We start from the raw sequence: 27531 nt of genomic DNA on the forward strand, positions 1-27531 counted from the left end.
GGCTTTAGGAGCAAGCTGCAAGTCTCTGTGTAGTGGCTGGGAATGGTTGCAAGCACACAAGTAGTAGTGCAGTTCTGGGTAGACAGCAAGCACCACGGCCAACTACAGACATACTGGCAACTGTGGGAGCCCTGGCTGTCAGCATTCACTACTTGGGTGTTGCCATGAGCACAAAGCAGGGAGGGGTGTTGATGGGGACTGGGCTGAGGGCTTGCAAGCCCACCGCTGGAAAGGCTAGCTTCAGGTAAGCTCAGTAGTGCAGGCCAGTGACAGAAGACAGGCCTATGCTGGCCCATAAGCAATTCTGGGCACCCTGGCTGCTGGCAGTCATGCTATCCCTTAGCTATAAGTCGTCTCTAGGGCAGTGGAGGCCAGTGACAGGTGTCAGGCTGGTAGCATACAAGTGCATAGCTAGAGAATCTAGCTTCAAGCATGTGCATTCAGTGAGGGTCAGTTTCAGGGGTTTAGGCTGGTGTTGTGCACTCACACAGCCACAGAGACCTGAGCTGAATGCTAGTGCAATTCCTGGTCTCTGTTGGGGTTGGGGAGAGGGAGCAGGGAGGGACTCAGGTGTTGGTGTCCAAGAATAGCTGTCTTGGCTATTGTTTTCTTCAGTGGAGAAAGCTTCTGGGTTTGTCTGCAGAGCAAGTTACTGGGAACTGCAATTGCTTCCACTGTGCAGCTGCTGTTGGTAACCCCTGGTTTTCATCCTTATTTCTAGCTAGTTCTATACATCAGCTTTGTCAGTCTGGGTGGGATAAAATTGGAGCTCAACCTTTGTGCTGTGATGCGGAAGCTGGTTGCTCACCACACTCTTTCTTTCCCAGTGATGGAAATTTTCTAGCGGGGAGTTCCCCCTTCATGCCAAGAAGTGCCAGCTTGGGGAATAGGATGTTGCAGGCAAAATGAAGCCATCTTCATTCCCTGTTTGTGCAAGTTTTTCTCAAGTTTTTCATTTTGTCATGGTGCTGAAGTTTCTTAGGTGGACTCCAAAGTTCTCCCAGAGCTGTTTTTGTTCTTGGATAGCTGTCTAGTTGTTGAACTTTGTAAGGGAGACAGAGGCTGAAGTTTCCTATGTCTCCATCTTGGTGATGTCACTCTTGAAATCTGTATTGATCCTTAAAATGGGAATACTTGTTTCTTTCTTCTTTCTGGGATTCTGAAGTTTGATTCTGCCTTAAGTTTTATTCATGTATGACAACAAAACGTTTTAACTCCTTCCCTGTTTTTGGAAGGAGTTAAAAGTTAAAATTAAAAGTTAAAGTTTAAAAACATATCATGGGACTTCCCTGGTGGCACAGTGGTTAAGAATCTGCCTGCCAATGCAGGGGACATGGGTTCGATCCCTGGTCCAGGAAAATCCCACATGCCATGGAGCAACTAAGCCCACAAGCCACAACTACTGAGCCTGCGTGCTGCAACTACTGGAGCCCATGTGCCTAGGGCCTGTGCTCCACAACAAGAGAAGCCACCTCAATATGCAGTCCATGCACCACAATGAAGAGTAGCCCTAGCTCACTGCAACTAGAGAAAGCCCATGCACAGCAATGAAGACCCAACACAGCCAAAAAAAGAAAAAAAATTAAAAGCATATCATGTTTTTAAACCTTCAAAAATGCAAACAAAAATTCCAACAACAATAACAACAAAACTCAGCTGCTTCATTTTGAGTGCCTTCAGCAATGTACTCATTTTGGGAGTATCTAATTTTCATTGTGGATTAAACACCTCTGACCTGACTCACTGCTCTAAAATCTCCAGTGCCTGATAATAAGGTTTAGTTTTATTTTCCCTAAGGGTCTGAGGTTTAACTGCTTCCTCCCATTTAGCTCGTAAAAATAAAATGTAGGAGTCTATTTACAATATCTCCTTCTCATTATAAGAACTAAGCTACTTGTTTAATTATACCACTAATGGCCTTAACCAAAGGAAAATACCTTACTGAAACAAATTATTTATTTTGGAAATAGTAGTGTCAAGAGTGCAAATAGATCTTTAATTGATGAGTAATATCCCAGCAATTAATTCTGCTGTCTAAGTATTCCCCTCTGCTAGCCCCTCCTCACACTGCTCCTCATTTTAGGTCAGGACCCCATCATCTCCTGCTTGGTTAGTTTTCTTGGCTCCCATTTTGCCCTCTCCCCTCTGCTACCAACCTCATCTTTCTAAAATGCAGTTATAGCCATATTACACTCCTCTGCTTAGAACATTTCATTACCTTCCTTCTCGTATACCACTGTATAGTTCAAAATAATGCTTGACCTCCTTAAAAAGCTCTGCAGATCCCAACCTACCTCTCCTATCTCATCTCTTACCTTTCTATACTTTTCACCCCTACTCTGCCTGCAACTATATTCTAGCCTTGTAGGTGCACTTCTGTGTATGGAACTTTGTGCATGCTCTTTCTTTGATCTGGAAAATTCCATAGTGGTTTTTGCCCTTTACCAGTTAATTAATATTCTTCCATGGTGTACTAGTGACTAAGGGAAGGAGATGGCAACTATTTTTAATTGGTAATGTACGGGTCTCTGACTGCATAATCCTAGATTCTGAAGATGAAAATATATTGGCATCTAAGGAGAAATGAGTATAGTCCAGGAAGGACATGATTCCTGAGTTGGGAAAGATTATGGAGTATTAAAGTAATAGAAAGAAGTCAGCATAGCTGAAGAGCAATAGAATGGGACAACTAGGGTAGGGAAAATGATAAAATATAAAGCTGGAGAGGGACAGAGTGCTTAAATCATTTGTAGTATCACAGACTATCCAAAGGATTTGGATTTTAGTCTTAGATCATTTCTAAACCACTGATAAGTTTTAATCAGGCAAGAGGCTTAATCTAAAGATATTTTAAGTGATTTCTCTGTTTGCTTTATGAACAGTGGATAGATGTGAGGGAGACTGAAATTGGCAGGTGAGAGCACAGCTAGAAAATTACTATGATATTTGGAAAGGATATGATGATGGCTTGGGTTGGAGTGGAAGCATTGGATAAAAAAGCTATTAATATAAGCTATAATTTAGAGGTAGAGTCAAATAGACTTGCTGATGGATAGGGAGTTGAGGAAAACTGTCTTGCATTTAGGTAGAGAATTCAGAGAATCGTATTTCTCAAGTTTTTTCTTTTCTATTTTCTTTTCTGAAGTGATAACAGCTGATAGACAAGAAACAGTAATAGATGCCTTAAGCTTAACACTTACTGTTTTTGACAACTTTCCACCTTATTAGACTTTAGCTGATCTCTTGGTTATCCAGGTTCATTCATATAAGGCTGCAAGATGCTTATTATCTATATCATCTAATAATATGTACTGCAATAGATGATCTTGTCAGGACAATGCAGTAGTCTCCTTGCCAGATTCTTATAGCATCTTATTCCCCCTCCCAACCCAACCTGTAAACCCTTTTCACTACCATCACACTGACTTTCATCAATAACAATTTCTATTAATTTTCTCTCCTGCTAAACATGGTTTTCATGACCTACAGTGCTCAGGAACAGATTTATCTTTCAGGATTGGTATCTCTTATACATCCCATGTTTCATCTAAAAATAGTTGCTCAGTGTTCCTTAAACACTCCAGAGTTCTACCATCCTCTTGCCTTTACTCTTCTAATCTTCTACAAGACTTATTAGAATCAAATCTCTCTAATAAAAGTCTACCATCATCAGGGCTTGGAATGACAGTAATGCACAGTGGGTAAGAGAATTAGCAAAGAAACATGGGTTAGAAACTGCCTCTGTAAATTATTATATATGTGGCCTCCAGTGAGCTCTTAGCTTCTCCTAAGGGTGAATTTCCCTTTCTCTCAGATGGGGAAAATAATAGTGTCTATCTTATAGTCTTGCTCTAAAAATTAAATGGCATAATACATTACTTGATTTTATAACAGTTTGACATAAATTAAGCATTAAATTAATGATTGGTATCAATATCTTTATGAAGGCTCACTGTAAATGCTATAACTGTATACAAAAAAAACTCATGACACTGGTTAGAACTATCAACTTAAATGTGGTGTTTATATATTACAGTTCTTTATACACACACATGCATGCACACACACGGTCACATATACATGACCAAAAATAACCTCTTACATTTTCACTATCATAATAATTTGTCCTCCTCTCTTGCATACTTCTTATCACTTTCTGCTGTACATTAAGATGATGTATGTACCACTCAATTTCCTGTGCTGAACATTTTCTCCTTTGCCCTGCACCCAATTCTTACAGGGCTTATTTCCTTTTTTCAAACTTTTACCTGCAACTCCTGCTAAATGAGAGTTAAGCCACAGCTCTCACGCCCTCTTCAAAGGTTTTGGGATTGGATGGACCTCTGCCCCTTGTTTTGCAAGGTATATTCTTTCCCTCCTTGACATAGAAATCAGAGTTAGAGAATCTGTCTGTTTCGGCACAGTAAAGCCGGAGCATGGAGTGGCCATGTTCCGGCCTAATACATTCCAAAATAGAGAAAGGCATGCTGGGAAGAGATAGAAGAATGGCATTTGAGTGCCCAGAGAAGAAGAGATGAGATCACTCAATCCTCTGTTGACAGATAAAATCATCTCAGTTCAAAGCTTTCTTGTTCCTGGTGTCAGTCCCTTTTGTAGCCTAACCACACTTCCTGCCAGGTCTCTGAATTGAGATACCCGGTGCCCTTCCATGAAATCATCTCCAGTTTTAGTAGATTTCTGTTACTAACAAGAAAATCATCCTTGTTGGAAACCACGTCCTTATCTCCTTTCCCTTTGCGTGCCTGTAGCTGTGTGAGCATCTTTTTCTCTCATCCATAACTCCTAGATCAGTGCCTCACACAGGTCAGCATTAACAACCTGGATAACTCTCAATTGTTTTTACCATTTCTAGATAATCTTGAATTTAATACCATACTGCTCAGAGTACTGAATCAGACTTATTTAAAAGTAAATTTAAATTGATTTTCTTTGAGGACTTTGGCAGCGTTTTATAAAAATCCTTGGGATTTTCTTTAAGACCCTGGATTGTGGCAAACCTGTATTGGGAATTACTAAATTGTACTGAAGTATATATTAAGGAGCATAATTGGCTTTTCTTATTAGTAATTCACATGCATTTGGGAAAAGTAAAGTTATTTCCTGAGTTGGACCCTTACTCCATTAAATAATAATTTTTCTGAGGTTGAATTGTATCCCAGAGGTTTCACTTGTTAACCAAGGAGAAGGCAGATGTTTCCATGTTGTTGGCCCAGAGACATTCTAAGTTTCAGATGCTGAATCCCAAGTGAACATTTCAAAGCTTTCATAGGTGCATGTTTTTTAAACTACAGTTTAAATGGAATGGAAAATATAACTTGTGAAATGTAATTTAGAAGTCTTGGTCCTGTGAGGATGGTAATGTCATGATTCTAAGGGCGAGTAATGATGGGCTGCAAAGTACATAAAGAATCTATCAGAGAAAATAGAGTGTAGAGGTTACCAGCCAGGGCTTAGGGGTCAAGCAGTATGGATTTCAAATAAATTTTATAAAACCAATTTTTAGTTGTAGAATTCTGAGCAAGTTACTCAGCATCTCTTAGCCTCGATTTTCTCATATTAAAAAAAAGTGAGATGTGGGTACAAATAGCAGTTACAGGATTTTGGGGGAAGTTAAATCAGGTTATTTAAGTAAAGGGCTTAGAGTAATGCCTGACATGTGAAAATCTCATAATTCATGAGAGTGGATGTTGTTCTTGTTTTGTTGTAGTCATTATAGACAGATTTCCATCTGATTTTTTCATGGCTCTGTTATGAATTGGTTGGAAAAGACTATAAAACTTCATGAAGGACAAAATTTATATTTATAAAGAAATGATTCATGAACCTTGAAAGGGCAAACACCAAAATGTTAACAGGGATCTTTGCCAATAAATTAGGTTAATGAAGATTTTTAATTCTTTCTACGTGGTGCAAATGCATTTTCCAAACTCTCTACTGATCAAAATGGCCTTAATGCTCCCCTCAGATTTATTAACTTTAGACAGGTTTCTTCCTCACTATAGGCCCCTGACCTCCCTTTTCTCAGAGGATTTCCTTTGGAAAACTTGCAATTGTAAATTTTTTCTCTGTCAGTTTGAGATGTAAAGGTTCTATAATCCAGAAATGTCTTTCTTAAGACCTGGGAGTCAGACCTTTGAAATGTAATTATGGGAGGAGAGAGAGCCCCAGTCTCTGTGGGAGGAAGAAAGCCTAATTTCAGTAAGGGACAATTGATAAACACAGATGGCCTACTCACATTGATGGACCTCCCCGGATTATTCTCTCATACTTTTCCATTAGCACATCCCAGCCTTTGAAAAGCCTCCTGCTTTTTGTTCAGTGGAGTTACATTCAGTGTCTCTTCCCTATTGAAACAGTCCCTCTCCTTTATTGCAATCCTCTTGAATAAAATCTTCCTTGCTTGTTCAGCTTGTCCAGTGCAATCTTTTATATTACAAGCATATTTATGGTAAAAATGAAAACACAAAGGGTGTGTATGTGCATATGTGTGTGTTTCTGTGTGTCCATAAGAGAAAGTTTGCTAGCTAAAATATCAAAGAGGAACTGATGTTCAGTCTCCTTAAAGTGTTTTCCTTCAGACAGAGTTGTTTCTTAACAGATTACAGTGATTGTATTTCAGCAGAACCTTCCAACACTCAGCTATAGGGATGAGTTGTAGTGTCAGCCCCAAGGGCCTGGCAGCTGATAGATTTTTTTTCTAAAGCACAGACTTCCAGCCTAAGTCCAAGACCCCATTGACTGTTGAGTTACAGAGGGACATTTGGCAAAAAGACATGGTCTTCATAATTTATTTAACCAATTTGCTATAGTTGGACTTCTGGGTTATTTTCAATATTTCATTATAATAAGTATGATAAATATAAATATTATATATTCCCAAGGAAAATAAGGCCTTTGCTAATAAGGCTTCAAACTTCAGCAGATTATTTTATATATTCATATTTTCCTATTTCTGGTATTAATTTTTAAGATGAGATTTTTTTCAGCCCACTTCTATTTGAACTTCATAAGAAATTGATTCACTCATGGTTTCATACCTATTTATACCTGAATACTGATGTGTGCTTTTTAATGATCATATTTATTCTAATAATTTGTAAATCAACTAACGGTTAGATGGCTTTGTTTAGGAAAAATGAAATGTGTGGCCTTCTGAACTTATCACTCCTAATAGATTTAATAATTTTTTTGTCCAAGTTGTTTTTTGTTTTTTTTTTTTTTGTGGTACGCGGGCCTCTCACTGTTGTCCGCGGCACGTGGGATCCTCCCAGACCGGGGCACGAACCCGTGTCCCCTGCATCGGCAGGTGGACTCTCAACCACTGCGCCGCCAGGGAAGCCCATTTTCCAAGTTTTGAATTACCATAGTTAATAAGGTTTAGGAAATTTGATTAAAAATAGTCTAAATGAAATAAGGGTTAAATAAAGAGCACCATTAAATAGCTGTTGATAGCTGAGTTATCTAAACAGATTTCATTTCCAGGCATAATTTATCTCCAATCAACAACCAATTCAGATGTCAAAGAAAATGTTTTTTACTTGAATTGCAAATTTCAGTTAATTGCATAATCACATTAACTAAATATCTTATCCCATTATAGTTGTATTTTCACAGTATTTTTTGATTTAAATGTGAAAACAGGTCAAATACTTCATAAGGAAGGAAATAGAAAAAAAAGAAAAAAAAATGATATTTTTGCCAAGGCCAAGAGTCCCACCTTGCCTGTATTTCTGTCTTCTCTTATTCCACCCACGTCTTGCAATCCTTATTTCCACTGTACTTTGACTCACAATTGTGAATTTTAATTTTTAGTTGCTTAAAACATCCTCATCTCAACTGATATTCTATTTTATTTTATTATTTTATTTTATAGAAGTATTAAAAGATGTGATATTATGTGGCTCTGACACTGAGAAGGTAAAATTTGGAGGCTATAGATTCTTTAGGCACTGAGTTTGATGAATTCGTTAGACTCAAATATTTCTTAAGGCAACAAAAACAGCAGAAGTGATGTGAAAGACTTTCTCTTTTCAAATTTTAATTCAGCTAATTTCAGAGCTAAGGGTAAAGAAGATACTTACATACTAAGGAATAAAAACAATACAGCTTATAGACCATCGTTATAACTTGCATATCATTCCCAGAAAGAAGCTGTCGCAAGCAATTTGAGTAGTGGTTACGAACAAGGACTCAAGAATTAGATAATTTTTTTTTTCCTAAACTTAATTCCATCAATATTATTACAAGAAACAGCCTTTGTTCAGTTGTGCAAATTTATCTGAGGGATGCATTCTAGACAAGGAATTACTGAGCCAGTGGGATAGTACCTATAGAAATATAATTGCTGTTGCCAAATTCCCTTCTGAAGGGATTGCATCACTTTATACCCACACCAAGAGTGAATGAATGTGCTGTTTCCTCATGTATCTAATAGTACTGGGTATTATAAAACACAATGACTTTGTTAGTTTGAAAGGTGAGAAAAATGGAGTCTCTTTGATGGTCGTATTATGTTTCTTTATGAATGAGATTATTTTATTTTTAAAAGTCAAAATGAATATACGTAGCCTTTCTTAGTGCTTCTGCATTTCATCCTAGACGTTTTATGTAATAAACATATTTGGAGATACAAAACACACAGTGAATAATACAGTTTTGGAAAAAGTATAGACATAACTAATTCTTCGTTTTAATAATATTTAAAAAATAGTGAATAGCATTCCTCAAAATTTTAAGTCACTTAAACCCTGGCCAAATGTTATACAAATGTTATACATTTGTATAAAAGCACACTTATGTTTATATTCTACTTACATATCAATATTTACTGAAAAACCTGAGAAAGCTAATTTTGAAACAAACTCAGTGTTTCAGAAGTTTAAGGTTTATGAATTACCTTGCCATTTCGAACTAAAGTGTAAGCTTGATCTTAGCTGTAATACATTCATTGGGACTCCTTTTCTAAGAAGCTTTTGCAATCACTAAAAGAAAGAACATGTAAAGTGTTATTTTTGAGTAGTAATAGCCATGGATGTTGATAAAATTTTGTTCAGATGATTTTAATTTCACAAAGAATACACTGCCAATCAAATTATTTGCTTGTGAAAGAAGCACTAACTATTGTGAAAATAACTAAAGTGAACTTAAAGAAAAATTTGTTTTTATTCTCTAGGAAGTGAAAATTTTGAAAAAAAAATTCCTCTCTAAAAATAAATAAAATTAGTTTATTTCAGGAGGTAAAGAAATCAAGAGTTAAGTTAAAAGAGAAGATGCTCGCACAGCCTTTGCCTAAAATCCACTTTTACTCAAGTACATACTCAGCTACAGCCTTGGTTTCCCAGACTCTTGCAATTCGCAATGAGGCATGCGATATAATTTCCCACAATGCACTTAATAAATGGAGCTATACTTTTGAAAAACAAAAGCAGAATAAAAATATTTTAAAAGACTACTAATCATTTTCACTTGCATAAAACAAACAAACAAAAATACCCCAAAACCGGTGAGTCTTTTTTAGTGTTACTCAGAAACGATGCTCCTTGTTTTGGGAACGTCCAAACACTCTTGACTTAACTCTCTATATTTTTCTTATTTCTTTTCTTTGCCTCCAGGCAAAGATAGGCAAAGTATAGAAAAGACCATGAATCTCACATCTGCCTAATGTTGTTTTCTGTGAACAATGCCAGAGAAACACTTGAAATAAGTGATGATTCAATCTGCTGCGTTCTGAAAATTAATTGTGCATTTAAGTAGTTCTGGGGGATTCTATTCAGTGAGAATATTCAAGGCTTGATTTGTTAACAAAGTCAGGCTTGATTCAGTTAGACTTCCTGTAAGAAAGTTGGGAATGTTAAAACTAAGTCAACATCTTAATAGGAATACAGGCATATCTTGTTTTATTGCGCTGCTTCGCAGATATTGTGTATTTTTACAAACTGAAGGTTTGTAGCAACCCTAAACTGTCAGATAACGTTTACCCTTTTTTTAGCAACAAAGTATTTTTAATTAAGGTCTGTGCATTTTTTAAGACATAGTGCTATTGCACACTTAATAGAGTACAGTAGAGTGTAAACATAACTTTTATATGGGCTGGGAAACCAAAACAAATTATTGTGAGTTGCTTTATTTTGATATTCACTTTATTGTGATGGTCTGGAACTGAACCTGCAGTATCTCCGAGGAATGCCTGTACTAAAAGTTATCCCATAAGCACTGGAGGTCCTGCATTCTGGAGTTTCTATTACTATCAGTTAAATAAGATTGGATATTCCTCCAAATACCGTTGTGTCTTTTTCCCAAAACTATGTGCTTCTTTACTGCTTTCCTTGACCTGGCCGTTTCTCACTGGGAAAATATCTCATGTGGTGTGTAAATATGGAATTAACACCTCCCTCATCCTGAACTAAAAAGAACAGGGCTGTTTCTCTCACTGGGGTTGGCAAACTTTCTGGAAAGGGTCACATAGTAAATATTTTTTAATTTGTGGAGAACAGGGTCTGTTGCAAGGACTTACCTCTGCCATTAAAGTAACCCGAGATGAGATGTAAAGAAATGGGTGTGGCTGTGTTCCAATAATACTTTATTGACAAAAATGAGCTGAAGGCCAAATCTGACCCATGGGCCTTAATTTACTGACTCCTAATTCCAACACTGCATACCTAAGTAGAAAATCAATTCCAAATCTTTTTGAGAGAATTAGTAATTTTAAATTAAGGCTTCTGTAAGGATGTGGAATAAAAAAATGTGGAAATTTCTCGCTATCCTGTTTTGCAGCCCAGTGGCTTAGAGCTTGTAGAGGGGAATTTTATACCTGAAAGAAGCAGTGTGCTTGATTGAACACTAACTACACCCATTCCTTTTGGCCATATTTAGCAACTTCAGTAGGACAGATGCTGCTGGTTACCTACTCACTGGTCCATTCCACCCTCTTTCCTTACTGACAAAATCCAGATTTATCTGAGGCATGGCCACATGCCTAGCTAAAAACCTGAATTTCCCAAACCCCTTATTTAAATGTCAGTAGCATGTGACATCCCCCTAGCAAATCGTATTCCAGTGAAGTCTACTTGGCACAGCTTCCACAAAACTATTGTCTCTAAGGTAAAAATTGTAGAGTCAGCTTTTGCCTTTATCTCTTCCTTCCTCCCACTTGGAATGCAGTTTTGATACCTGATATTTCTCAGGTATATTGCAACCAGGAGGATAAAGTTGCAAGAAACTGAGAGCTGAAAGAAGATTGGGCTGTGGACTTCCTTAGAAAGTATAAGTACCATGGTATGCTTGAATATAGATTCTTGGTTAAGAGTAAAATAAACCTCATTTGATTATGTCACTGTAGCCAAGTTTCTGATACATATAGCTCAACTCATTACTAACTGATATCTTTAGCTTTAAAACATCATTTCTATTTATTGTATGAGTCACATGATCCAAAATTCAATTTTATATCAGAGTCTAATTTCACTGATTTCTCATGTCTGTTCCTGTCTCTATTTTAATAGTTTCTTCTCAAAGACAGTTCTATTTCAGAACGACATTTAGGTAAGGAATTGAGAAAATCTCAAGAACACTTTCTCTGCGCTAAGACCATCTTAGTTTGCAGGTATGTTCAGATTAACTACTTCTGCCTGCAATAGCCTCAGCAGGCATTGCTGACCCTAAACTAGGGTATGAAAGAGTGGGAGGATGAAGTGGAAACTGAAAGAGCTTTTAAAAATCAATATAATGTTAGGTTGTACATGGTGCTGAAATACAAGAAATTGCTCTTAAAGAAACAGCTGGAGAGCTGGGTCAGAGTGCATTAGGTCAAGATTTCTTTATGAACTGAATGAGGAGGAGGTGACCATAAAGGCATCACACAGCTGGGAAAGAAAGCTGCAGAGCAGATAATAACCTGCCAAATACAGATGGCATCATGACAGCAACCAAGCAATCTTCCGGGAAGGCAGAGGCTGGCCATGGGATTCTCTTAAGATTTCTTTTTTAGACTCCTAGGGCCTAGTGCAAAAACATTTGCTTCCTAGAACGTCCCCACAAGGAATGTGATTAATTCTCTTGATCTTTAAAAATAAATAAATGAAAGATTCCCTTAAGGCCTTAGTCTTTTCCACATGTAACTGGGAGTGTTAGAAATTAGCATCATGCAGAAAAATCCACGTAACTGTTTGTTTTGATGCCCATTCTAACTCTATATTTTGATATTTGGAAGTATTTCAGAAAGAGACTTGTAAAACTTATTTAAGTATTTTTTGGCATGAATAATACTTTTTAAGAACAATTATAAGTAATTTACATACTCACCTATAAAGAATGTATGAAACATTCTGGCACTTTCCACTTTTTCTCTACGGAAATAATTCTGAAACTCTGTTGCATGAGGAAAATTGTCTGGATTTTCCTGGTCTTTCTTTTGCTTCTCACATTGAACTTATTCTCCATGGTCTAGACTGTGATAGAAGGCAAAATTATTTTTTCAGAAGCCTTGTTAACCAAGTGTTAGTGTAATCAAATATTGACTCAAGACATAATCTTTAATTAATGAATTTTCATTTGCTCATTCCAGAAGTGGTGGACTTCTCCAAACCTGAATATACTCTCTGCAGACACCTCATGGGAATTAATATTTTTCTAATGTGGCAGGTGTGTTCTTCTCACACTATGAACATGGAGAAGGGTGAAGATTAAAAGCCCTTTGACTTCTACTAAACCAGTCTAAAAAGCAATTCCCATTTCTAATCATCAAAGCAAAGTGCTTCCTTTGTAATGCTGTTAATCATTTCACAACAGTAATCACTAGAGATCATCGATATTGACATAGTATTGGCTATATTCTTGCCTGATTTAATATGGCTTACAAAGGCACTACCAACTTTAGCTTTGGTTATGCCATGGTGCAGAAAATAATAAACCTTGCAGTTAAAACCAGATAAAAATCTGTGCTTTGTATCACTGCTGACTTGGATCCTGACCATAATAGCTAGAGAAAGGAAGGATCTGGGTAACTTCTCAGAAATAATGGGAACACTAGAGCCATCCATTTGCCCTTTGAGGACTTCTCAGGGAATCCTGGGCCTTGAAAGGGGATGGTCTGGTGACTTGCTTGGGGCATATACCTTAATCACCTGTGTATATGTTCCCCCCTAAGCCATGGAGGTATCCCAGGCTACTCTGAGTTAGTAAGAAATTTTCTTTTACATGAACCACATTTGCAGGTTGTCCTAGAATCCAGAAACATCCCCAAACTAGCACTTAGACAGTGGTGTCTTCAGGCTTGGCTATATCTCTCCTGAGCATCAGGCTCAGCCCATCCAAGAGTCCAAAAATGAGCCCAGTAAGGCATCTCCAGGTCCTGATTGTCAAAGCACAGTTGGCTGACCACCAGCAATTAGATTTAGAGACTAGGAATTCATATTCCAGCATGTATAGGAAGAATCCTTCAGATCCTGTTGTGAAGTATTTAACTTAGCACTTGTAAAGAGGATGGGGACAGAGTATCAGCCCCAGGTTCATTTCTTCTCAGCCATTCTTAGCTTGCTTGTGGCACGATTGATCCTTGGAGCAGGGAATTCCATCTAGAGATTATACTCAGATGCATTCATTCTAGGCACCTCCTCCTGGTCAGTAGCCTGAACTGCAGCTTCTACCATGGGAGACTTAAAAAAAATATTTTAGGTTATTTCACTATCTGTGTTTGTACAGCTACCAGATCACAGAAAAGATAATGGCATGCAGAAAAGCAGGAAATAAGGAAAGCCCCATTTCAACATGGAGAATTCTTTTGGCACATAATACTTTTTATGTAATTTAATTCTTATATCTTGATCATATTGTTGTTCAAATTATATCAACTCCTGTTCTCAATTATTGTTTAATGATCTATAAATGTCTTTGAAATCATTTTGGTACAAAACATTTTGAAACAATAAACAATACTTCAGAACTGGATAGACTTTTAATTTCACAGAATGGAACTATTGTCAATTTCTAGACTTTTACATAAACTCTTCTGAGTTTTCCATACGTTAATGAAGATTAGACATCCTGTTTTCAGGTCACAGTTCTTTTCTTGGCCTCTTCTTTGATGTGGATCAAGTCATTCAACCTCCTATACGTTTGTTTCTTCATCTCTAAAATGAGGGTAATCATTTTGACCTTTTGCACTGGGGTTTTGCTCTGCTGTGAAGAAAAGACATTAATGCCTGCAAAGTGCCCTGGGATCTGTGGATGAAAGCCCAGCGATGGAAGGAGTTATTCTATTTCAGAGAGGAAAAAGCAGATAGATACGCTTGCGTAAATTCATTTCACATGTGTGTTCTGCTTCAGTGAAGGTGAACGAGAGTGGTTACTGGAGTGGGATGCTGTTCGCAGGCTTGTTCTGACTGGGAAGCAATAGTATTGGGAGTATTGCTATTCAAAACACATGGAGACTCAGTGCCCTGATCAATTTGCCTCTTTATTCATAGCTGAATTCCACTTGCAATGCATGTGCCAAGCATTCTGGTTGGCAGGTAGGGAAATAAAGATTGCTTAATTTGTGCTTTTAAAATGAACCTGAGAAAAAAATTAAGTCCTACATATTTCATAAATGTATTTAAGCCAGTATATTTCCATAAGCCTTATTTCGCTTGTTGCTGAAAGAGAATAAAAAGCATTGTGAAAGCTGCAGAAGATACGTGAGAACTACTTTTCCTTCTTCACCTTGACCTCTGTGACAGTCCTTTATCCCATTGCTTCTGACCTGGGCAAAGACCATGTCAGGTACCCTGCATTCAGGACCATGAAGACCATCTGCTTTGCCATTTCCCCTAAATTCCTTTTACAAATACAAGGACATGAACTAGATGTCCCTATTTCCCTCTAGAAAATACTAGATGTCTAGTCTTTTACCCTATTTCCTGATTGAGTTCTGTTTTGGATAATATTAATACCCAACAGCAAGCTTCAGATAAACTTTATCAAAGAAAGGTTTGACAACAAATCATGCTTTAATCCAAAATTTATTATTTTCTTCAGTAGTGACATATGATCTTTGATTCCCCAAAATTACACATATTTCCATTAAACATTATAAATTATTCAAGACAAGGGTGAGGAATATACCCAACATGCTTACTTTTTCTGTCCTTTCCTTTAGAGAAGGCTCCACCCACAGATTTTGTAAAACCGTCCAGATGAAAACTAATCAAACATTCTGTTTTCAATAAGAATATGAGTCAAATGCTCTTAATGGCTCCCCATTGCCAATTAAATCACGGGCTTCTTGTTCACCCTGTTCCTTGTTCAGTTCCATAAAATGTAACTGTTAATCTTACCTGTAAATTGGTAATAGCTCATACTCATTGAGCATTTGCTGTATATCAGGTGCTGTATATCAGGTGTTTTACCTTTCCCAACTCAAATAATAATCCGAAGAACTCTACACGGTAAATCCTGATAGTTTGCCAAATTACAAATGTAAATGAAGTTAGGGAAGACTGAGTAACTTTCTTAAAGTATCAGAGCTAGTGTTACTGAATCCAAGCTTGTACTGCTCGTCCCATGACAGGTCAATAAATCGAGAATTGTTGGGACAAGGAATAGTGACTTTATTTGAAAAGCCAGCAGACCAGAAGATAGTGGTCTAGTGTCCCAAAGAACGATCTTGCCCTGGTTTGGGTGCTAGTTTTTTTTTTACAGAACAAAGAGGCGGGAGGGGAGGAGGTAAAGTTTAAAAGGCGATAAGTTGTTGCAAATATCTCCTGGCTCCTGCAAGACTCTGGAAGGGATATGTTAATTTCTTCTTTCCTGCAGCCATTCACAGGTGGGCCTGGTCAGGATGTTTCCTGTGAGTTTAAACAAAGGTATTTTAGCTTGACACTCAAGCATGGGAGGCAGGATTCCTAGAGATGGGTCATTTGATATTTTAAGCTATAGGCAACATCCCTTTAGTGATTAACTTGTAGCAAACACAATAGAATACAAAGGTTAATGTAAAAGAAATGGGAGGAATTCCCTGGCCGTCCAGTGGTTAAGACTTGGGCTTTCACTGCTGTGGGCCGGGGATCAATCCCTGGTCAGGGAACTAAGATCCCACATGCTACAGTGTGGCCAAAAAATAAGTAAAAGAAATGGATCCAATATGGAGTCAAATTTGTTCTTCCCTATTACACTAGTGAGTGACATAGACAAGATACAAATGCAGGTCTGATTTCAGAATCCTTGTCTTAACCCCTACAGGGTGTTGTCTACCATCCAAATGCCTCTGGAAACCAGACACTGTTTTAGTCCCTGTATTGTTAGGTGCTACTTTCTGTCTTCCTTACTTCCCCTCACAGTGAGTTTCAAACTCTCACCTGCTCTAAAGCATTCACTCTGAGTTCCTACAGCTATGCAACTTATTACTGAGCGTCTGTATTTCTTTGTAAATGTGTGAGGGAGCAGTTATTCCTTGTCTAGATCTGATCTCATTAAGAGCTGACTTACTATATACCCACAAAAAACTTTTGTTTTTGTCCAAAAGTTTTTGTTCTTTAAATTGAGTAATATTACTGATAATTATAATGTACCATTGCTTGAATAAATGAATTTTTATCAGAAAAGGGGAAGAAAAATAGAAACTTGGGAAAATCCAAACTAAATGATCTTCCTGGCAAAATTTGACCTCTGGATTCTTGGAAATCCTCCTTAACTGTCCAGTATCAAAAGGTCCTCGTTTCAATAGACAAATCAGCTCCTGGAAGGGTCTTTTATAACAGGCATGGTCCCCTTGAAGTAACCTGTTACAGAAATATTGTATTGGCAATTAACATTTTGTTGTAGCTTTGTGGAGGGGCATTGAAAACTCCTATTATAATTGTGGATTTAACTTTTCTCCTTGTAGTTTTATCCACTTTTTCTTTGTGTATTTTGAAGCTATGTTATTAGGTGCATAAACATTTACACTTATTTGTTAACCTGATTAATTTACTTCATCATATGATGAAATACACTTTCTTATTCCTAGCAGTATATCTTTGCGCTAAAATCTATTCTGTTTCATAGTGATAGAGCCCCTCCATCTTTGTTTTTTTTTGACATATTTATTGGAGTAAAATTGCTTTACAATGGTGTGTTACTTTCTGCTGTATAACAAAGTGAATCAGCTATACATATATATATATATATATATATATATATATATATATCTCCATATCTCTTCCTTCTTGCATCTCTCTCCCACCCTCCCTAGCCCACCCCTCTAGGTGCACACAAAGTACCGAGCTGATCTCCCTGTGCTACGTGCCTGCTTCCCACTAGCTATCTATTTTACACTTGGTAGTGTATATAAGTCCATACCACTCTCTCACTTAGTCCTAGCTTACCCTTCCCCCTCCCCGTGTCCTCAAATCCATTCTGTACATCTGCCTCTTTATTCCTGTCCTGCCCCTAGGTTCTTCAGAAAAAAAATTTTTTTTTTTTTTAGATTCCATATATATGTGTTAGTATATGGTATTTCTTTCTCTCTTTCTGACTTACTTCACTCTGTATGACAGACTCTAGGTCCATCCACCTCACTACAAATAACTCAATTTCGTTTCCTTTTATGGCTGAGTAATATTCCATTGTATATATGTGCCACATCTTCTTTATCCATTCATCTGTCGATGGACACTTAGGTTGCTTCCACGTCCTGGCTATTGTAAATAGAGCTGCAATGAACATTGTGATACATGACTTTTTTAGAATTATGGTTTTCTCAGGGTATATGCCCAGTAGTGGGATTGCTGGGTTGTATGGTAGTTCTATTTTTAGTTTTTTGAGGAACCTCCATGCTGTTCTCCACAGTGGCTGTATGAATTTACATTCCTACCAAAAGTGCAAGAGGGTTCCATTTTCTCCACACCCTCTCCAGCATTTATTGTTTGCAGATTTTTGATGATGGCCATTATGACTGATGTGAGGTGATACCTCATTGTAGTTTTGATTTGCATTTCTCTAATGATTAGTGATGTTGAGCATCCTTTCATGTGTATGTTGGCAATCTGTATATCTTCTATGAAGAAATGTCTGTTTAGGTCTTCTGCACATTTTTGGATTGGTGGTTTGTTTTTTTGATATTGAGCTGCCTGCATGAACTGCTTGTATATTTTGGAGATTAATGCTTTGTCAGTTGCTTCATTTGCAAATATTTTCTCCAATTCTGAGGGCTGTCTTTTCACCTTGTTTATGGTTTCCTTTGCTGTGCAAAAGCTTTTAAGTTTCAATAGGTCCCATTTGTTTATTTTTGTTTTTATTTCCATTTCTCTAGGAGGTGGGTCAAAAAGGATCTTGCTGTAATTTATGTCATAGAGTGTTCTGCCTATGTTTTCCTCTAAGAGTTTTATAGTGTCTGGCCTTCCATTTAGGTCTTTAATCCATTATGAGTTTATTTTTGTGTATGGTGTTACGGAGTGTTCTAATTTCATTCTTTTACATGTAGCTGTCCAGTTTTTCCAGCATCAATTTTGAACAGGCTATCTTCTCTCCATTGTATATGCTTGCCTCCTTTATCAAAGATAAGGTGACCATATGTGTGTGGGTTTATCTCTGGGCTTTCTATCCTGTTCCATTGATCTATATTTCTGTTTTTGTGCCAGGACCATACTGTCTTGATTACTGTAGCTTTGTAGTATAGTCGGGAGACAGGGAGCCTGATTCCTGCAGCTCCGTTTTTCTTTCTCAAGATTGATTTGGCTATTTGGGGTCTTTTGTGTTTGCATACAAACTGTGAAATTTTATTGTTCTAGTTCTGTGAAAAATGCCATTTGTAGTTTGATAGGGATTACATTGAATATGTAGATTGCTTTGATAGTACAGTCATTTTCACAATGTTGATTCTTCCAACCCAAGAACATGGTATATCTCTCCATCTGTTTGTATCATCTCTATTTTTTTTTTCAGTGTCTTACAGTTTTCTGCACACAGGTCTTTTGTCTCCTTAGGTAGGTTTATTCCTAGGTATTTTATTCTTTTTGCTGCAGTGGTAAATGGAAGGGTTTCCTTAATTTCTGTCAGATTTTTCATCATTAGTGTATAGGAACGCAAGAGATTTCTGTGCATTAATTTTGTATCCTGCTACTTTACCAAATTCATTGATTAGCTCTAGTAGTTTTCTGGTAGTGTCTTTAGGATTCTGTATGTATACTATCATGTCATCTGCAAACAGTGACAGTTTTACTTCCTCTTTTCCTATTTGGATTCCTTTTATTTCTTTTTCTTCTCTGATTGCTGTGGCTAGAACTTCCAAAACTATGTTGAATAAGAGTGGTGAGTCCCTCTATGCCTACTTTCTGGAGGGTTTTTAATCATAAATGGGTGTTGAATTTTGTTGAAATCTTTTTCTGCATCTATTGAGATGATCATGGTTTTTCTCCTTCAGTTTTTTAATATGGTATAGCACACTCATTGATTTGTGTATATTGAAGAATCCTTGCATTCCTGGGATAAGCCCCACTTGATCATAGTGTATGATCGTTTTAATGTGCTGTTGGATTCTGTTTGCTAGTATTTTGGTGAGGATTTTCACATCTATGTTCATCATTGATATTGGCCTGTAGTTTTCTTTTCTTGTGACATCATTGTCTGGTTTTTGTATCAGGGTGATGGTGGCCTCGTAGAATGAGTTTGGGAGTGTTCCTCCCTCTGCTATATTTTGGAAGAGTTTGAGGATAGGTATTCACTGTTCTTTAAATGTTTGATAGAATTCGCCTGTGAAGCTATCTGATCCTGGGCTTTTGTTTGTCAGATGATTTTTTTTTTTTTTTTTTTTTTTTTTTTTTTTTGTGGTATGCGGGCCTCCCGCTGCTGTGGCCTCTCCCGTTGCGGAGGACAGGCTCCGGACGTGCAGGCTCACGGGCCCAGCCGCTCTGCGGCATGTGGGATCCTCCCAGACCGGGGCGCAAACCCGGTTCCCCTGCATCGGCAGGCAGACGCGCAACCGCTGCGCCACCAGGGAAGCCCTGTCAGATGATTTTTAATCACAGTCTCAATTTCAGTGCTTGTGATTGGTCAGTTTATATTTTCTGTTTCTTCCTAGTTCAGTCTCGGAAGGTTGTCCTTTTCTAAGAATTTGTCCATTTCTTCCAGGTTGTTGATTTTATTGGCATACAGTTGCTTGTAGTAATCTCTCATGATCCTTTGTATATCTGCAGTGTCAGTTGTTACCTCTCCTTTTTTATTTCCAGTTCTATTATTTTGAGTCTTCTCCCTTTTTTTCTTGATGAGTCTGGCTAATGGTTTATCCATTTTGTTTATCTTCTCAAAGAACCAGCTTTTAGTTTTATTGATCTTTGCTCTCGTTTCCTTTATTTATTTTTCTTTTATTTCTGATCTGATCATTATGATTTCTTTCATTCTGCTAACTTTGGGGTTTTTTTGTTATTCTTTCTCTAAATGCTTTAGGTGTAAGGTTAGGTTGTATATTTGACATTTTTCTTGTTTCTTGAGGTAAGATTGTATTGCTGTAAACTTCCCTCTTAGAACTGCTTTTGCTGCATCCCATAGGTTTTGGGTCGTCATGTTTTCATTGTCATTTGTTTCCAGGTATTTTTTAATTTCCTCTTTGATTTCTTCAGTGATCTCTTGGTTATTTAGTAGTGTATTGTTTAGCATCCATGTTTTTGTATTTTTTACAGATTTTTTCCTGTAATTGATATGTAGTCTCACAGCATTGTGGTCAGAAAAGAGTCTTCATATGATTTCAGTTTTCTTAAATTTCCCAAGGCTCGATTTGTAATCCAAGATATGATCTATCCTTGAGAATGTTCCATGAGCACTTGAGAAGAAAGTGTATTCTGTTTTTTTTGGATAGAATTGTCCCATAAATATCAATTAAGTCCATTTTATTTAATGTATCATTTAAACCTTATGTTTCTTTCTTTATTTTCATTTTGGATGATCTGTCCATTGGTGAAATTGGGGTGTTAAAGTCCCCTACTATGATTGTGTTACTGTCGATTTCCCCTTTTATGGCTGTTAGCATTTGCCTTATGTATTGAGGTGCTCCTATGTTGGGTGCATAAAAATTTCAATTGTTATATCTTCTTCTTTGATTGATCCCTTGTTCATTATGTAGTGTCCTTCTTTGTCTCTTGTAGTAGTCTTTATTTTAAAGTCTATTTTGTCTGATATGAGAATTGCTACTCCAGCTTTCTTTTGATTTCCATTTGAATGACATATCTTTTTCCTTCCGCTCATTTTCAGTCTGTATGTGTCCCCAGGTCTGAAGTGGGTCTCTTGTAGACAGCATATATACATGTCTTGTTTTTGTATCCATTCAGCCAGTCTATGTCTTTTGGTTGGAGCATTTAATCCATTTACATTTAAGGTAGTTATTGATATGTATGTTTCTATTACCATTTTCTTAATTGTTTTGTGTTTGTTTTTGTAGGTCTTTTCCTTGTGTTTCTTGCCTATAGCAGTTCCTTTAGCATTTGTTGTAAAGTTGGTTTGATGGTGCTGAATTCTCTTAGCTTTTGCTTGTCTGTAAAGATTTTACTTTTTCCATGGATCCTAAATGAGATCCTTGCTGGGTTGGGTAATCTTGTTTGTAATTTCTTCCCTTTCATCACTTTAAATATGTCCTGCCACTCCCTTCTGGCTTGCAGAGTTTCTGCTGAAAGGTCAGCTGTTAACCTTATGGGGATTCCCTTGTATGTTATTTGTTGCTTTTCCCTTGCTGCTTTTAATATTTTTTCTTTGTATGTAATTTTTGATAGTTTGATTAATATGTGTCTTGGCGTGTTTCTCCTTGGATTTATCCTGTATACGACTCTTGTGCTTCCTGGATTTGATTGACTATTTCCTTTCCCATTTTAGGGAAGTTTTCAATTATAGTCTCTTCAAATATTTTCTCAGTCCCTTTCTTTTTCTCTTCTTCTCTTGGGACACCTATAATTTGAATGTTGGTGCATTTAGTGTTGTCCCAGACATCTCTGAGCCTGTCCTCAATTCTTTTGTTTCCTTTTTCTTTATTCTGCTCCGTCAGAGTTATTTCCACTATTTTATCTTCTAGGTCACTTATCCGTTCTTTGCCTCAGTTATTCTGCTATTGTTTCCTTCCAGAGAATTTTTAATTTCATTAATTTTGTTGTTCATCATTGTTTGTTTGCTCTTTAGTTCTTCTAGGTCCTTGTTAAACGTTTCTTGTATTTTCTGCATTCTATTTCCAAGATTTTGGAACATGTTTACTATCATTACTCTGAATTCTTTTTCAGGTAGACTGACTGTTTCCTCTTCATTTGTTTGGTCTGGTAGGTTTTTACCTTGCTCCTTCATGTGCTATGTATTTCTCTGTCTTCTCATTTTGCATAACTTACTGTGTTTGGGGTCTCCTTTTTGCAGGCTGCAGGTTCGTAGTTCCCATTGTTTTTGGTGTCTGCTCCCAGTGGGTAAGGATGGGTCAGTGGGTTGTGTAGCCTTCCTGGTGGAGCAGAGTGGTACCTGTGTTCTGGTAGATGAGTCTGGACCTTGTCTTTCTGGTGGGGAGGACTGTGTCTGGAGGTGTGCTTTTGTGTGTCTGTGTACTTATTTTGATTTTAGGCAGCCTTTCTGCTAATGGGTAGGGTTGTGTTCTTGTCTTGCTAGTTTTTTGGCATGGGGTGTCCTGCACTGGAGCTTGCTGGTCATTGAGTGGAGCTGGGTCTCAGCGTCGAGATGGAAATCACTGGGAGCACTCTCACTGATTGATATTATGTGTAGCCGGGAGGTCTCTGGTGGTCCAATGTCCTGAACTTGGCTGCCCTACCTAAGAGGCTCATGCCTCACACCCTGCCAGAGCACCAAGACCCTGTCATTCACACAGCTCAGAAGAAAAGGGGGGGAAGAAAAAGAAAGAAAGAAAAAAGTAAGATATTTAAAGTTATTAAAATAAAAACTAAAAAAAAATTATTAAATCTAAAACAGTAATAAAGAAAGAAAGAAGAGAGTTACCAAACCAATAAGCCAAACCACCAAGGGTAACAAGCACTAAAATGTATAGTAAAAAAAGAAAAAAGAAAACAAAAAACGGACAGACAGAACCCTAGGACAAATGGTCAAAGCATAGCTATATGCACAAAATCACACAAAGAAGCATACACATACACACAGAAAAAGAGAAAAAGAAAAAAATATATATATTTAAAAAAAGAAAGAGAGAACCAAATCAATAAATAAATCTACCAATGATAATAAGTTTACTAAACTAAGATAAAAAATAAAACCAGAAACAGATTAGATGCAGAAAGCAAACCCCAAGTCTACAGTTGCTCCCTATGTCCACTGCCTCAATTTTGGGATGATTCATCGTCTATTCAGGTATTCCACAGATGCAGGGTACGTCAAGTTGTTTGTGGAGGTTTAATCTGCTGCTCCTGAGGCTGCTTGGAGAAATTTCTTTTTCCCTTCTTTGTTCGTACAGCTCACGGAGTTCAGCTTTGGAGTTGGCCCTGCCTCTGCATATAGGTCCCCCTGTGGCATCTGTTCTTCACCCAGACAGGAGAGGGTTAAAGGAGTGGCTGATTAGGAGGCTGTGGCTCACTCAGGCCAGGGGGAGGGAGGGGTACAGAATGCGGGGCAAGCCTGCAGCGGCAGAGGCCTGCGTGACGTTGCAACAGCCTGAGGCACGCGTGTGTTCTCCTGGGGAAGTTGTCCCTGGATCACAGGACCCTGGCAGTGGTGGGCTGCACAGGCTCCCAGCAGGGGAGGTGTGGATAGTGACCTGTGCTTGCACACAGGCTTCTTGGTGGCTGCAGAAGCAGCCTTAGCATTTCATGCCCATCTCTGCTGTCTGTGCTGATAGCCGTGGCTTAGGCCCATCTCTGGAGCTCATTTTGGCAGTGCTCTGAATCCCCTTTCCTCGCGCATGCAGAAACAATGGTCTTCTGTCTCTTAGGCAGTTCCAGACTTTTTCCCAGACTTTGTCCTGGCTAGCTTTGGTGCACTAGCCCCTTCAGGCTGTGTTCACGCAGCCAGCCCCAGTCCTCTCCCTGGGATCTGACCTCTGGAGCCCAACCTCAGCTCCCAGCCCCTACTCACCTCAGTGGGTGAGCAGACAAGCCTCTCAGTCTGGTGGGTGCTGGTCAACAGCAATCCTCGATGCAGGAATCTCTCTGCTTTGCCCCTGCACCCCTGTTGCTGTGCTCTCCTCTGTGGCTCTGAAGCTTCCCCCCGCCCACCCCCATCTCTGCCAATGAAGGGGCTTCCTAGTGTGTGGAAACTTTTCCTCCTTCACAGCTCCCTCCGAGAAGTGCAGGTCCCATCCCTATTCTTTTGTCTCTGTTTTTTCTTTTTTCTTTTACTCTACCGAGGTACGTGGGGAGTTTCTTGCCTTTTAGGAAGTCTGAGGTCTTCTGCCAGCGTTCAGTAGGTGTTCCGTAGGAGTTGTTCCACATGTAGATGTATTTTTGATGTATTTGTGGGGAGGAAGGTGATCTCTACATCTTACTCCTCCACCATCTTGAAGGTCCTCCCCTCCATCTTTTTTTGACTAGTGTTGATATGATATATCTCTTTACAGTTTTTTCTTTTAACTCATCATGTCTTTATTTTGAAGTTTGTTTTTATAGTTAATGTATAGTTGATCTTGCTTTTTTAATTGAAATTATCATTCTGTACCTCTTAATTCCAGTGTTTAGACCATTTACATTTAATGTGGTTAGTGATATGTTTAGATTTTGTGATATTGCTATTTGTTTTATAATTGTCCCATCTATTTTAATTTCCTTTTTACTTATTTATACCTTCTTTCGGATTGAGTAACTTTAATTATTTTCTTTTATCTTCTTTTGTGTCGTATTGGCTGAAACACATTGTTTTGTTATTTAAATGGTTGCTGTAGGATATATAGTATATTTCTTTAACTTATCACAGTCTACCTTCAATTGTTATTATATTATTTCATGCATAGAATAAGACCTATCACTATGATATGTCATTTCTCCTCTCTTGGGCTTTAAGCTATCATTTTCAAATATTTTATTTATAAATTTGTTATAAACACCAAAAAACATAGCTATTGCCTTTTTGTAAAACAGTCCAGATATGTTCAAATAATAAAGAATATGTCTTATTCATCATTATAGTTACTATTTCTGGTGTTCATTCTTTTTTGTAGACACATATATCTACCTGTTAATATTTTCCTTTTCTTCAGTGATATTCTTTATTTCTTATCATGTGGGTGTGCTGCTGTTAAATTCTTTCAGCTTTTAATGTTTGAAATCATCTCTCTTTCACCTTTTTTTTAAAAGGATATTTTCACTGGGTATAGAATTTTATTTTTAAAAGTTTTAAATTTTTTTTCAGAAATTTCAAGTTGTTGCTCCATTGTATTCTCCATTGCTTATTTCCAATGAGAATTCTTCTGCCATCCTAGTATTCATTCTTCTGTACAGAAATATGTCTTTTCTCTCTGGATGCTTTTAAAAATTTTCACTTTTTTCCTGGTTTTGAAAAATTTGATTATGTTGAGCCTTGGTGTAGTTGTCTTCATGTTACTTGTGCTTGAGGTTTTGGGGGGTGGGGGTGGGAATCTGTGGATTTATAGTTTTCAGAAAATTTGGAATATTTTCACCCATTATATTTGCAAATATTCCCTCCCCTTTCTTCAGAGACTCCAATCACACAATTGTCCACTGTGTCTTTTCTACTTTTTGAATATATGGTATACAGTTATAACTGTCTTAATGCAGTGTTCTGCCAATACTATCATCTGTGTCAGTTCTGTATTGGTTTTAGTTGGTTGACTTCCTCATTTTTGGCTGTGTTTTGTCACTTCTTTGCATGTCTAAAAATCTCTGATTGTATGTTGGATATCATTAATTTTCCCTTGTTTGTGAATTTTTGTATTTTTTTAATATTCTTGAATTTGGTTCTGAAATGCAGTTATGTTACTTGGAATCAGATTTATCCTTTTATTTCTTGATAAAATGATGAAAATCATTTGTTAGGCAAATGTAGACTAGTGCTCAATCTATGGCTAATTATTGTCTAGTGAAGCAAGACTCCCTGAATTCTCTACTCTATGTCCCAAGAGCTTTTCTACTTTTGTTGGTAAGAACAGGCACTATTCCTGGTTCTATATGAATGCTAGGCATTGTTTCCTTTAGTTATTGCAGGTGGTTCTTTTCTTGGCCTGGAATAGTTGCCTCACACACATGCACTGCTAATCAGTATGCTGAAATTTTGAAGGGTTCCCTCTGCAGATCTCTGGGGGGATTCGTTTGCGTAGTCTTGAGCACTCGGCATGGGCCAAGCCAAGACTGTGGCTAGAGGTCTTCTTCCAGTGTTCTGTGTTCCTTAAAAGTATTTTAACTTTGCTGACTTCCTCGACACAGCAATTCTCCATCCCACCCCCCAATCTATCTTAACTTTTCCTGTGTGCTTCCAAAGCATCTTGTGTCCACTCCTGTTAAGAAACTCAATACTATCTTATAAAAGTATCTGTTCATTTGTCTGTGTCCCTTGAGGGAAAAATAGTTGATTTGTACATTTCTATATCCCTAGTACATAGTAGGAGTTAACAGTATTTGCTGTTGGATGAATGAGACCAAATTCTCAATCATTTCTGTAACTCAGATATAGGAGTACAGTATTGGAATCTGAAAGGCTAATGAAAAAAACAGGTATACCTGGAAGTTTCAAACAAGATTCCATTAATGAGATTCAAGTATCAGATATTGTGAGTAAATGAATCAGCTTCCTCTCCTAGGTGGTTCAGGTTTTATGTACTAGTAATATCAAATATTAAATAAATATATTGTAGAGTATTTTATGTTCAGAAGTAACTGAGAGTTAAAAAAAAAAAAATCCCTCTCCTCTTTACCAAAGTAACCATGGCCTTTCTTTGATGCAGTTGAACTGCATTCTCTGTGGGCTCCTAAATTATGTTGTATGATTTCCAAAAGGTCTTTACTCATAAGATAAGCCTTAACCCCAAGAACTAGATTATTATGCACATGGGGGCTGAGGAAGTGAGTAGAAGGGTAGTAGAAATGCAAATTTTTATAAGCCTTTTTGTCTTCTGACCAAGACTATCCTTTAAGGTTTAGACCCTGTGCTGTTATCAGCTCTAGCGAATTGTTTATCCTTTTTTTTTCCCTGATAACACATGGGCCATAATTTTATTTTTTGAAATCTTCTTGTTTTTAAAAGGCTCTGAAGCTTTTGTCAAAAAACGAGTTCAGGTTGACACTACTCTTCTCCCTGTGGCTGTTTCTAGTTCTGTGAAGAACTTGTTCTTTGTGCTCAGAATATTCTCTCTTTGAAAGTATACTCTGCCTCCTTCCTTAAATACTTAGCTTGGAAGCAGTTATTTGGCTATCATCTCCCCTGAGTATGTTCCCTTTCAAGAAGGAATCTCATGATTGTTAAAGGTCTTGGCACTTGTTCTATGGGGGGGGGGGGCGGGGAATAGTCTACTACAACGTTATTATCTCACTTGATAGCTATGTAGTTTTTGCCATTCCTGGAAAACATGTTTTTATACTTGATTTGGGAGATAAAAGCAGATTAAATGGACACAGATTTCAGGGA

General features: G+C 37.6%; 1 protein-coding gene across 1 annotated transcript in view; it reads left to right on the top strand.

The window, feature by feature from the left end:
- The window catches only part of ZNF804B (zinc finger protein 804B), a 490199-nt gene that overhangs the window by 452165 nt on the left and 10503 nt on the right, over window positions 1–27531 (top strand). The gene's annotated exons all lie outside the window — the stretch shown is intronic.

Source organism: Physeter macrocephalus, chromosome 5 (assembly GCF_002837175.3).
Source record: "Physeter macrocephalus isolate SW-GA chromosome 5, ASM283717v5, whole genome shotgun sequence".
Taxonomy (NCBI): domain Eukaryota; kingdom Metazoa; phylum Chordata; class Mammalia; order Artiodactyla; family Physeteridae; genus Physeter; species Physeter macrocephalus.